This window comes from Medicago sativa, chromosome 7 (genome assembly GCF_051527215.1).
Source record: "Medicago sativa cultivar Bolivia chromosome 7, Bolivia_mono, whole genome shotgun sequence".
NCBI lineage: Eukaryota > Viridiplantae > Streptophyta > Magnoliopsida > Fabales > Fabaceae > Medicago > Medicago sativa.
Genome location: NC_140755.1, coordinates 16,671,954 through 16,686,475, shown reverse-complemented (window position 1 = coordinate 16,686,475; position 14,522 = coordinate 16,671,954). Strand labels below are relative to the sequence as shown.

Genomic DNA, 14,522 nt, shown 5'->3' with positions numbered 1-14,522 from the left:
TTGGAAGTAGATGAAATTTCAAGACATTCTTATGGTGACTTAGACCTTGTTTGCGAAAACAACATAATTAAACGCTTATCGTATAAGTGTTTCTATATAAGATATTTAACGAAAGATAAAATAAAGACAAACAATTTTCTTATAACTATAAGCTAAAAACACATAAACATGTCACGGGCCATTCCTAGCACCAGAGACGGTTAACCTTCTACATAAAGTTCAAAGGTCATGCATAACAATGTCATGTCTCTTAAATCTATGAATATTTTGTTTACGAGGATTTGTTTTGTCATCCAAAAAGGCCTAACAGCTTAGCTTGTTTTCTGCTTGCCTTGTAATTCATGTGTAAGTATATATATTAACAAATAATCTAGCAAACTCTCAATCCAAGGAGGCACTTAATATACAACACATGTACAGATAGGATTAGGAAGGTTCTTACACACTAGTTTTATAACTAAACTAGAATTAAAAACCAAACATAACCCCACAAAAGAAACATGAGTGGAAAAAAAAGGGTGCATGTTTTCAAGGGTCATAAAAAGGTCTGAATATAAAATGGACAATTTTTTTGCAATTCATAAATATAAAATGGATTGGCAATTGTATCAGTGCGTAATTGTATCAGTGCCTAATTGTCTCTACTATAAACCAAAAACTGAATTGGCAATTCATAAATATAAAATGGACAATTTTTTTGCTGGCTTATTATAGAATTGATTTCTTTTATTTGAAAAAAATTAAACATAAACCCTGATTACAAAGATATTAGACATAAACACTATGCTCAAAGGCCTCAATTCTCTTGGAATGATTAGCTAGGTTTCGCTCTAAATCTATTAAGCGCAGACACAACACTGACACATAGATGTCAATTTGAGAAAATAGAATTGATTGAATGTAATCTCATGTTTCGATATCAAACATCTACATGTATTGAACATCAGACGTGGATACCAGTAACATTTTAAGAAAATATAAATGATTGAATATGATCACATTCATATTGAACATCAAACACACCTTCAATTCGAAGTAATGTTGCTACATGGCTCTCAATCCGTATTAGTTATATAGACAATATTGTCTGATTTCTCGAAGAGTCTATATGGATTGACATATTTAAGCTTATTTACTGGCATAAGCACTTGTGAGACTGTTTGAGAGAGTTTATAAAAACAATCAATGGCATGTCTATGAGTTATTTTCAGCTTATTTACACAAACTCTTTAGGATATCTTATGAATACAGCTTACAACTTATATGAAAAAATATTTTATATTTATTACAAAAATATTTTATACATAAAACACTTATACAATATGCACTTTGATTAAGCTGTTTATCCAAACAGGGCCTAATTATCCAAGTCGCCAATCAGTAATTAACAAACTAAACAGTGGTGTTACCTATTAATACTTTCCCCTTAAACATTCACACTTACATTCACACTTTCAACAAGGTGAAAGTTTGGTTAAAAAAAATAACAGAACAATACATTGGCCTAGTGCAATTCTGGTAGAAAATAGCACCAGAAACGAAGACAAAGTGTTTCAGTTCAAACAAAAGTCCAGATGATTCTTCGAATTTGAAACACCTGTATATTCTGCCCACAAGCTGTAATCAAGTTTCCAAATTTTGAAAGTACATTTCAATGCCATTACATTGAGCCTGAAACCACATAGCAATAATATAGACCAAAATAATTAGGGGAGAAAACTGGACCAGAAACGATGTGGCTAACATTCTTCCTTTCTCCCTCACACGTGTAGTGCAAATAGTACGAGGACTAGGATTGTTCAAGGTTCGGTTCAGGAAGGAAAACTGAAATGAACCGTTAAAACAGCTTGGTTGAATCGAGCGGAATGTTAATGGTTCATCCAGAACTGCATCGAACCAGTATAAAGGTTTGATATACCGGTTCTGTGTTTTTTAACCAAACCGAACATTTTTTAAGTTAAAACCGAACTGCACTTTTCAAACTGTGTGAACCAAACTGCAGACGGTGATATGGTATTTCTACCTTTGTGGTAGTGGTTTCTTTAGTCCTTGCGCCACGAACTATGTCTAGCAATTTTGGCTGTGGATGATAAGTCAACATGTATATGAACAAGAGCTCTGTCAACGTCTATGATATGTTCCCAACCACAAAAGCAGTCATGTTTGGCAGATTCTGAGGTGGTGGTGAGTCGTACTCGGCCAGCCTGCACAAGACCCACCCTTTCAAGCTTTTCTCTGGCTCTTAGACATTGATGACACCACCTGTGTAGTGCCTAATGATGCTTCCATTACACTGCAGAAACGACACATCTCTACTTTCCCTAGCATAATGATGAGACCAATAGTGACACTTTTTGCATGTATCTCTATCATTGACTGATCAACTTCTTTGTATCTCTTACATGCCCATTGTAATGTTTCTCCTATTCCTAGGCATCTCCTTTGCTGTTCTATCCGATCTCTTCCTCCATTTTCATGATCTTCTTGCAATTTTGTTTGTCGATTTTTTGAACTAACTCCTTGTTCTTAGCAATTTCCATTTGCTCTTTCTACATGAGGGTTCTCCTATCCTCTGAAGCTAAAGGCTCTAGTTTTGCAATTTTGCTAGCTTCCCAAGATTGCAAGTCCTCCCAAATTTGAATATCTAGACTAAATTCCAGCTGGAGCCATTTGAGCGGTAATTTTTCAAAAGTCGACCGTGTCACATTTTGGATGCTCCATTTACATGAAAACCACCGCCGTAGAATTGAGAGCATCCCTTCTCAATTCCATTGTTTCCCATGAAACTGATCTATACATTAAACTTGATAAGAATTGGTAACTTCACTTGAAAGAATTAGAGATAAACCCCAATTACAGAGATAGGTCACTTCACTTGAAAGAATTAGAGATAAACCCCAATTACAGAGATAGACCACTGCAGAACTCAATGACATGTAAACCTCCCTATGATCAAAGGCCCTAACTATCAGAATAACTTGCTAGCTTTTCCTTTCAACTGTTCTTACTAGTTTTGTGAATTTGTGGAACGTAAGAGAAAAAATTCGTCGAAGGAATTTCTTTTGCATTGTCCTAATCTTCAACTACTTCAGTTGACTAAGTCGGCCCATTTTATACCTATAAGGATAAATTACCTTTTGCAAAAGTTGGCTGAGATTTAGATTGAGGAGATTGTTACGTTGCATGGTGTTTCTTCGAGTAATTTATCAGATTGAATCAGATGTTCACATCAAGATTTTGGGAGAGTTAGCAAAGGGGCGCTGAGAACCAAACTGAGTTTGAGTTCTGCTTATTACCCTCAGACTGACGGTCCGGCTGAAAGGATCATTCAGTCATTAGAAGATTTGTTGAGGGCATGTATGCTGGAGCAAGGAGGGAGTTGGGATACTTACTTGTCGTTGATTGAATCTTATAACAATAGTTTCACTCTAGTACTGGGATGCCCCCTTTTGAAGCATTGTATGATAGGAGATGTCAAACACCTTTGTGTTGGTATGAATCTGGTGAGAGCGCGGTGCTTGGACCAGAGATTGTTAGCAAACTACTGAGAAAGTTAAGATGATTCAAGAGAGGATGAATGCATCACAAAGCAGGCAGAAGACTTATCATGATAAGCGGAGGAAGTCGTTGAAATTCCAAAAAGGGGATCATGTGTTTTTGTGAGTCACTCCGGTGACGAACGTTGGTCATGCTTTGAAATCTAATAAACTTACACCATGTTTCATTGGCCTTATCAAATTATAAAGAGAGTTGGAGAGGTAGCTTACCAAGTCGCTCTACCATCGTCACTTTCAAATCTTCATAGTGTTTTATATGTGTCTCAACTTTGGAAGTATGTCCCTGATCCATCTTGTTATACCCTAATTTTGGACCTAAAAATACTTGTTCAAATTTTTCTTTCATCTTTGATATATGTCTATTATTCTTGAATAATTGCCAATTTGCTATTGTTTACACTTACATTTTACTCTGCTTTATCTCTCAACTTAGCTTTACAAGTCTTTCAACTGTGTATTTGTCCATGTTCTCTTGCATTTTAAGTCATCCAAAAACATCTTTCTTGCATTTTAAGTCATTTGATATGTCTCTGATCAATTGCATCTTTCTCTGCATCTTATTTCAATATTATTTGCAAAATTCATGAAAAAAGGGTATTTTAGTCATTTCCTATGTTAAATTTTCTTTCAATCTTTGAAAAATTGTCCCTGAGTCCTTTCATTTGGTTTGAATGAGTTTTTGTCTAATTCCATGTCAAAATCCATTTTAAACATTGCATCTGAGCCATTTTGAGTCAGTTTAGCCCCTAGGGGCATTTTAGTCATTTCATACGTTAAATTCCTTTTAGTCTCTAAAAATTGTCTCTGAGTCTTTTAAATTGCTTGTATAAATTCTTGCTTTAATTCCCTGTCAAAAAACCATTTTAAAATTGCATTGAAGTCATTTTGAGTCGTTTTAGTCCCTAGGGGGCATTTTGGTCATTTCACACAAAATTTTGACAGAGAGAGGTTACTTTAAAGTACCTCATTTAAGTAATTGGTTCGTTTTAGTCCGTTTTGTCAGTTTTAATCGTTTCACTTTACGTTATTTTCAAATTACATTTTTTACCAATTTTATTTTATTTTTACTTTTTAGTCCTTTTTGTCATTTTGTATTTTGGTCCATTTGTTAGTCCAAATAATTTTCAGGTGCCACATGTCCCACTCCAATTGGTCCAAGGCTTACCACATCACCTATAAAGGTCCAAGTCAAGGTCAAAGTCCATACTAATCATTTTTTCCACAAAAATACACAAAAAAAAGTCACAAAATTTTTTCCTTTTCCTCTTCTCTCTCTAACCGTAACTAACTTTCTCATCCTCCACCTTCAACCCTAACAACTTTCCACCACCACTCTTCCACCACCCTAACAACTTTCCACCACCATTCTCCACCACTCTAACCACCACAACCAACTTTCTCCACCACTTTAACCATCTACAACCACCCTAATTAACCACAACAGAACCTTCCAAACACCAAAATACTCTCTCTCCTCATAATTCTCGGATCAAGCCCCTTATTTCCCCAAAATTCATCATGAACATCATATGAACATGATGAACACAGATTCATCCAGCAATTAATCCCAAACGCAAGTAACAAATTGATTCGCTCCTGCAAGCTAACAACAACAAAGGAATCGCAAAGAAGAGGAAGAGAAGAAACTGGTCCGAATCAAACGAATCGAGCCGTTCAATCACTGGTACAAACCGCAGCCAAGAACATTCACAAGCCAAATCGAATCAAAAGGAAGAAGAAGACGATCTCAGTGGAAAAACGATCCAGATCGGGATCAAGCTTTGAAGTTTTCCGCATCCAATCCGTCAGTTCTCCGATTTTAGCTCAGGTATTTGTTCTCCTTCAATCGAATATATGTATATGCTTCATCGTTGTTGTGATTAGCTCTCTGTTTGCTCTCTGTTTGGTTTGATCGCCATTTGTCCCCTTTATTTTGCTGGAATCGTTTCTAAATACTATCTTGTGTGGTTTCGGTCTGCACATTTCAAATGTTATGTTGTGCGTTTGATGCTTGAGAAGGTGAGAAAGGTTTAGGGATGTGTAGAACGTGTTTTTGCTGGAACCTTCAACGTGTTCTTAGAAAATCGATTTGAGAGGTGATAGGTTTAGAGGGAGTCAGTTTGTTTAACGTGTTTGAAAACAGGGAAGAATGGAGCGGCTAAGAAGATTAGAAGGAACTAGGTTTAGAAATGAGCATGCCTGTGTTGTGTTTGGTTTATATACCTCCTCCATTTTTTTACCATTTTTTCTAATAACCCATGGATATGCTCCATAGCTAACCCATGACCCATGGTTCGACCCGCTGCCTGGTCCAACCCGGCCTGTTTCTTCCCCTAAGGCCCAGTTTCCATGCCTGTGTGCTTGCCTGCTATGCACACCCCCTTTCCTGTGTGTTCTTGGCAATTTCTTGCTCACTGCACCCCCTGTTTGATTGAATCTTGCATTAGAATCTTTCTAAAATTTGCAATGCTTGTTTTTTCTTAATTCTAATTGTTTTTAGTATTAATACATGATTAATTTGGATCTAAAACGTGTGAAAATATATTGATTTCTTTGTTAATTCATCGATTCTCATTTTTTGTTAAGGTGTTGAGAAAAATTCCAAACTAATCATGTATTTCTTGCATAGTCTTTTCTTGTGTGTGTTTCTTGAATTCGTGCATATTAACTTTTACCTCCAAAATGTGGAAAATACATGTGATTTTCATTCTTGTTCGTTTGTTAAGTTTGTACTTGAATCTTGATAAAAAAATGTAGAAATAAAGTGATGAATACACCTAAAATCTTGCTAGGATTGCTTGGCTTGATTGTGTTCACTTAATTTCCATGTTATGGCTGAAGGAAAAATGCTCTATAAAATTGCCATAATATGGGAATTATAAGTCCTACACTTGCCACTATCTTGTAGTGAACTTTTAGGTGTATTTAGCATCTTTTCTTTGTTAATTCTAGTTATGTGTTTAATAGTCTTTTGATTGCTTATAATCATCATGATATTTCTCTATATTGTGTTTCTAACCTTTCATTTCTTGTTCTATAAGTACTTCATAAACATCCCCATCTCATCTCATATTCACCTTTATTTTCTTGCAATTTAATTTTTTGCCAAGAACTAGTATGTAAATTTAGGTATTTTGTAATATTGCTTTTAAGTTCTCACAAAGACATAGAATGTATCTAGGCCAATGATGTAAAGGACAATGGACTCTAATGATGTACACCGACACAAGCACCGACACATGCACACACATCACATAGATACTTTAGATGTATGGCTAGGATATGCATGTTTAGATGTATGTTTAGGATTGCATGTTTAGATGAATGCTTAGGTTTTACACTTAGAAAAATCTTTTTTCCAAAAAAATATGAACAATATCACTCAAATCATTTTCTAAATAAACTTTGGGATCAAAATCCCATTGATTTTCCTTTTATTTTCTTAAACAAAATTTTAATGAATTTTAATCATACTTTGACTTTCTTTTGCAAAATAACTAATTCAACTTCACAATTTCACAATTTTATGCCCTTGAGGCCTCTCTCTCTCATTCTTCAAATTCCAATTTTCAAACTTAAAATCAACCAACAAAAACAAAAACATTTTTTGGAAGAGAACTACGGTGGATTTGATCCCTTAAACGGGTACGTAGGCAAGGAATCAAAATTCCTTCAATTCAAATAAAATAAAAATTCAAACACTCTCTTCTCCCTCCAATTCTTGACTTAGTAAACTCTTAGGTGTAAATATCACTTTTCAAATAGCATTTAAAAATAAAGCGCGCGCGTAGAAAATAAAGACGGTTCCTATAGGATACTATAGTCGTTATGGGTGCCTAACACCTTCCCGTAGCGAAAACAACTCCCGGACCTCGATTCTCAAGGGTTTTGCTTATTTTTTCCCTTCCCAAGAAAAAATGAGATATCACCGGTTAAAAAGGTTCAAACGTAATCAATGTTTGACACCCGAAAACCAAGATAAAACACATCTAACATAATCCAATTGGATGAAGTGCAAGTAAGGGATAACTTGACTGTTGAGGCCTTACCCTTGATAATTGAAAACCGAGAGGTAAAAAACTTGAGGGGTAAAGAGATTGCTTTAGTGTAGGTGACATGGGGAGGACCTTCTGGAGGAGACATAACATGGGAGCTCGAGAGTTGGACGAGGGAATCTTATCCAGAGTTATTTTCTTTCAGGTAATTTTCGACGAAATTCTTTAAGTGAAGGAGAGTTGTAACACCCCGAATTGCTATTTAATTAATTTAATAAGGTTAAATAGGTGGAGTCTTAATTATTATTATGATAATGCATTTGGCTTGAGTATTATGTTATTGCTGAGGAAATAGAGTTTTGGTGACTATTATTATGTTAAGATGATGATGATGATGATGATGATGATGATGATGATGATGATGATGATGATAATAATAATAATTAACCTAGTTTCGTAGTATAAATAGAGAAATAGAAAATTAGAACAAACACTTTTTTCTGAACAGATAAAAGAAGAGAGGAAAACAGGCAACCCCTAGCTAAGGAGAAGTGACAAATAGTTCATGGAGGATCGAACCATGCTCTTGATGCCAAGTTAACAATATTGGGTTGCAATAGGGAAGATAGAATAACACATAATGGCTAGGGTTTTATAAAATACCAATATCTTAACATTACAAAATGTTACAGGAGAATATATATATATATATATATATATATATATATATATATATATATATATAACCTAATGGACTACTATATTAGTAATATAAAGACCCAATAACTTAAGCCTAATATTTTATTATCTAACACTCGACACTTATTTGATATGCAAGTGTTTTCAAATTTTCAAGTGTAGGTGCATATAGTTTGCAAACATTCAATGCTTGAAATATTTTGATCACTAACATTGGAACACTTGGTGCACACCTTGACCTTAGTGCTGCTCATAGATCTAAAACATAAATTGTGATTACAAATTGAAATTATCTTTCACCTTCATACTCATCTCTTATTTGATATGCAAGTGTTATCAATTATTCAAGTGTAGGTACATGAAGTTTCCAAACGTTTAATGCTTGAATTTCTTTGATCACTAACATTTGAAGTCTTGGTGCACACCTTGAACTTAGAGCTGCTCATAGATCGAAAGTTCAAATATTCACACCATTATTGATATGATTGAACAAATCATTTTAATTTAACCATGATTTTGGAAATTGGTAGAAGAACTGTCGTTGGATGAAGTTTTTCCTCAAAAATGAAAGGTTTGAAGATCCTACCCCAATTTTGTTTAAATCATGGAATATTAGTCCAACCATTCACTGTTCTGTAATTTCACGCTGAAATATATGATACTTCTGCAATTTTTATCTGTATCTACAAAATCATTAGAATTTGTAAGATACTGTAGGAAAAATTGAGATGACAAATGAAATTTAGAGACATAAAAAGTGAAATTGGTCACCAAAATGTTGTAAGATACTTATCATAACATTGCAATACAACTTAAATATATTTTGAATTATCTTGTAAACTATATGATAGCTTATAAATAGAGCCAATTATTTACGTTTTGGAAAAATTATTTGTATTGAGAGAAATTAGAATCGAATAGAATCACATTGAGTGATTCTGAGTTTGAATCAGGTTATGATGATGGTGATACGGAAAAACTTAAATAACCAGCTTGTTACAATTAATTAACATAAATGACCTAAGTAGTAGAAAAAAAATTAAAGGGCCAATTTGTTACAATTAAATCACTTAAAGGACCTCTAGTGTAATTTAGCATTTTTCTTATATGCATGCTTATATTTTTTGAGGAAAAACAAACTCCTGATTAGTCATTTCCTGTGGTATCCCAAATTACATGATTTTTAATCTAAAATATTCATTTCAAATTGACAACATACCTTATCAATCCTGGATCCGATGCTTTTTGGTTTCTCATTAACTTCCCAATTGTTCATCAATTCAGCGCAAAGCCCTTTGGTTCTTTGGTTTTCATCTTGATGTAGTAGGTGGACTTGAAATCTAAATCCATATATTGCTAAAAAGTTATTAATAAAATTTAAAACATTGAAGTGCTAAAATATTCTACCAAAGGTATATCAAAATATGAAATAATATACAAATTACCTCATTGGTGGAGCAATGATGCTGGTAGTATCATCATTATTTTTAGCACTATCATTTTTATCATTACCGCCATCAAAATTATCGTCATTACCATTGTTTCCCTATGGAAATATGTATGATATTGGTTTAGCATCATACATAATGTCATCTTCCTGATCAATTAACATGCATAATACAAGTATAATTAAACTAACTATACAGATTTCTCACCCAAAAAATAATACTACAATGGATGTATAAAATATGAATGTGATCTATTCTATTAAATAGAAAATCTAATATGTTAGAGTTGATTTAATTTATATAGATATCCATTTATTATTGTCAAAGTGTTGATAGTAATTAAGAAAACATTTTTAAAGGAGAATGGGGAAGTGTACTTGATACATAAAAGAAAACAAACTAGTAATTAAGATGCAAGATGATCAAACTAGATTCTTTATTTTTATAATTCATATCAATCAACGTAAACTCTTTCAAAATCAAAGCACACTAATGAAAAATACACATTTCACTTAAAACTTGAAAGAAAGAAAAAATTAGAGAAATCAAAATGACGATATTCAGAAAGATAAAGGTATTGAAACACGAGGGGATTATAGAGAAATTGCATTATTTCAATATGTAATTTTAGGTGATAATTCCATAATTTACAATAGTGTATGGTATGTATTTCACAGACATAATATACACTACCGTGCATGTGTATCATCCCTAATTAGATATCCACCGTTAAAAATTTGATAAGTACTGTATTAAAAATCTCTATTGAAATATACAATATATTTTAAAATTTGATATAATAAATTCGGAGAAAAAGAATAAAAAAAAGTTTTTATAGATCCGTATACTATGATTGACCAAAAGGATATGCATAGAACATGTACAAATTCTAGAGAGAAAACGTAGATATATTAACATATGATTTATTAAATGGCAAAAAATAAAATGGAAACAGAAAACGAAAAACCTAATATATATAATCTAGCAATTACACTGTAGTAATTACCTTTTCCACCAAAGTCTCTCTATTTTTGAATTTGGATTGGCAGCCATGGAAAAGAGAGGATGGTAGTAGTTGACACCTAATGAAAGTTATATAAATAGTCAATATATATAAATTAGGGAAAATAAAAGTAATTTGACTGAGACTATATGTATACAACAATATATTGAATTTGTAGATTCATTGAATAATTGATGTATTTTATCTATAATATTGATCAAATACACCAGTTATTTAACTAATCCGAAAAAGGGTATTTTACTTATAATAACGACCAGAGAGTCTATATACAAGTATTAATGTATATACAATTTTACTTTTAACTTTATTTTAAGACGAATTAAGACAAGGTAAAGATAAATCCTAAAAAAGCTGAATTCAATATGATCGTCTTAAACATAATCCTAAGAAAGCAGAATCTGACAAAGATGAAGATGAAACAGTTCTTGGTCTAATGGCCACAACAACTTCTGATGTTGAGTCTGAATCAAACTCTGATGATTGTGATAAGGAACTTCTTAAATTTATTAAACCAAGTTAGAGTCTGAGACTGGAAAGTCAAAGGTTCTGACCAAACCAACGTCTGAGACTTGGAAGGCAAAGAATCCAAAAAGGTCAAAACCAAAGACACTAAGACCTCAAGTTCTGAGTAACTTAAAATCTAAAGCTAAGAACAATTCAAGACCAAAAACGTTTAAACCAAAAGTCTTGGATAGTTATCAGCAACAAAGCTTCAAGTCTAAGCCACAAAGGAAGGGAAAATCTTTCATGACTAACAAGAAAGGACCCATTAAGATATGGGTACCTAGAAATAAAATTGTTTACATTTCAGGTATGACTCGAGACAAAACACTGCATTCAATCCTAACTTCTGGAGAATGGATATTCACAAAACATGTTGGAAGGAAAGCATGTGTTCCAAGTCCTAACACTGAAAGAGGATGATACCGTGAATTCTGGAGGAAACTAGAAGAGAAGGACTTCTGGTAAGGTGATTACTGTCAATCCTTCCCTCTCATGTAATTATTGTTTTGTTGTTTAAATTTTTGATAGATCTCAACATAATACACTTAGCATAAATTAATTATGTGATAGTTATTATGTTATGATGTGAGATATGAGAGTCTGCATAGTTATCAATATGACAAGTTCATAAGGTTCTCAAGTCTAAAGAAGGGACAACACTTTTGTAATCAATTTTTGAATATGGCTGATCGAAAAGCATATTGTTTTCTGAGAGTAAGTACTGGTTAATAACTTTGATATAATAAGATTACAACATGCCAACTATAGATTAAATTCTATAATTCAGCATGTTGAACTAGTCAAGGGACTATTTGTGTTACAATATCACTCAGATGCTCTTTAAAGGGGCATGCCATAAATGACAATTTATAAAATCTTTTTAAAATAAACATCATTGTCCTTTCTCTTCATAGTTTAAGAACCTCCTCATATGAACTTGCCTATATCAGTTAACACTGAACATGCTAACAGGAAGGAGTATGAACAAGTCATACATGATAACTACAGCAAGAGAACTTAGTTATTTCTCATAACTTAAGCTGAGACAAATGATTTCAACTGTACATAATGAGATCTGAACAAGATCTATTCCTAACAAGAAAATCATATGGATCTGTTTTGAGAAATAAACCAAGCATGTCTTATCTTCATAAGTTTAGATGTATCAGTTATATCCTAAACATCTAAATTTGTCAGAAGCAAATTGTGCCAAAATCTACTAAGTGTATTCCTCTAGGAATTATAAATAAAATGAATAGAGATACAATTTTATAGAACATATAATTAAATATAAAAACAGTCACCATAACCTAATATGAGATATAAAACCCAACACACGACATTTGATGTTTTTAAAAAAAATTGAACTCCTATATATTTATTTAGGGTTAATAGTGTTTTACCCTCCTGTAATATAGATCATTTTCGGTTTTACACCCTGTAAAATATTTTTTTTGATTTACCCCCTTGTAAAATATTTTTGTTTTGATATACCCCCCCTAATAGGTCATTCAAAAACCAATTTTTTAATTTTTTTTCTTCAGAATATCTGGTTTTTGAATAACCTATTAGGGGGGTAAATCAAAACAAAAATATTTTACAGGGATTAAACCAAAAAATATATTTTACAGGGTGTAAAACCGAAAATGACCTATATTACAGGGGGGGTAAAGCACCATTAACCCATTTATTTTTTTCTAAGAAAACAATTAGTAATCCTACTTTACGAATTTGAGCCATGTCTCACTCTGATTAACATGATCACTATATTACATAATATATATGAATCAATGACCTAGAACATAATTTTTACTAATGACAAATAATAAAGTTTTATGATCAACACATCAATGAAGTTAGATCCAATAATTTTATTCATAAACTTTTTTCTTAACAATAACACAAATTATTTCTATAGGCTAAAAATTCATCTGATAATAGAATAGAGAATTTGAAGCAAAATAAGAATTAAAAAGAATATATATTCATATAGTTTGATAAATATGAAAATAAATTGTTGATGGTATACCTTTGGTATTTCGTCGATTTGATTATGTGATTTATAATTATTTTTATTTGAACATCTTCATCTTGATCTGCATATTCACCTTCATCCATTGCTACAACATTCAAATTGGACCACCCAATCTACAAAGTTTGAGCAAAAGGATTTGGACAAGATATTCGATCCAGAATTCTATCGATGAGTGTTGTTGTCAAATTGGATGTAAATCAAATTTAATGGGAACAAGTTGACAACAGGATACGCTTCAGATCAAGTTGACAACAAGATTAGTATATGAACTTGTGAGATGAATATAAGAATTAATCAATTTCAGATTCAAAGAGGCAGCGAGATCTTGAAAAATGATTAATAAATAAAGAATATCAGAGAAAATAAAAACAAATTATATGAAGAATCTGGAGAACAAAGACGAATTGTAGAAATAAGGAAGAAGCATTATTGAAAAGAATTAGAAGAAATGAATGATAAAATATTGTCGATGCGGCCATATTTATATTGAATGAGTAACAAAAGAGAGGATGGGCCATCGGGTTTTGGGACAATGGGCTTGGGCCGATAAATCATAGAAACTAGAGAGTTGATCTTCTCCCATTTAGAATTGCTCATTCCCCTAAGAAAGCCAGACATGGGTTAAATCACGTAGGTGTATTTTCAACGTGAGTTCACTCATGTAGGTACTTTTATCAGTGTGAGTTAACTCACGTAACACGGGAATGAACAAAAACAAAAGGGAGAAGAGCAATTCTCTAGAAACGATATAAACCAAGGCATAAAATGTTGCCCAAAAATGTCTCAAGATGCCTTCAAACTCCCTTATAATAATAGGTTAACATCAATGTAAAGTACTATGCCAGTTGCACTAGTTAAATGGATACATATAATTATAATTATTTAAAGGTTTATTTATCTTTCTTTGTCCCTTAACTTTATTTTGGAGTTCATTTTGGTCCCTTAATAAAAAAATGTAATATTGGCCCTTCAAAATCTAAAATCTTTGTATCGAGCAAGACTTGTATAGTCATAATCATAAATGTTTTTAATTTAGGAACACACACAAATGGTAAAAAGTAAAAGATGAAAGATTGTTATCTATACTATATATAAAGAAAATAACATGGTTTGACTCTTTTGGGCTGCCTTTTTCTTTTTCTAAAATTACTCTCAGCTTTCAATATAAATAGCACATATAACAAATAGATAAGGGTAAATTCAAATATTAAAATAAAAGTGTAACAAACACGATCTGAGTATATATGTCCAGTTTTTTTC

At 32.5% G+C, this 14,522-nt stretch overlaps 1 long non-coding RNA gene across 1 annotated transcript; it reads right to left on the bottom strand.

Annotated features, from left to right (window-relative positions):
* Positions 1-8,183: 8,183 nt before the first annotated feature.
* Positions 8,184-13,614, bottom strand: LOC146904650 (uncharacterized). The gene is made up of 5 exons (XR_015019662.1): positions 13,257-13,614; positions 10,706-10,781; positions 9,697-9,848; positions 9,471-9,591; positions 8,184-8,934 (listed from the first exon to the last, which is right to left on the bottom strand). It is a non-coding gene; the product is annotated as an uncharacterized LOC146904650 (long non-coding RNA).
* Positions 13,615-14,522: the final 908 nt, after the last annotated feature.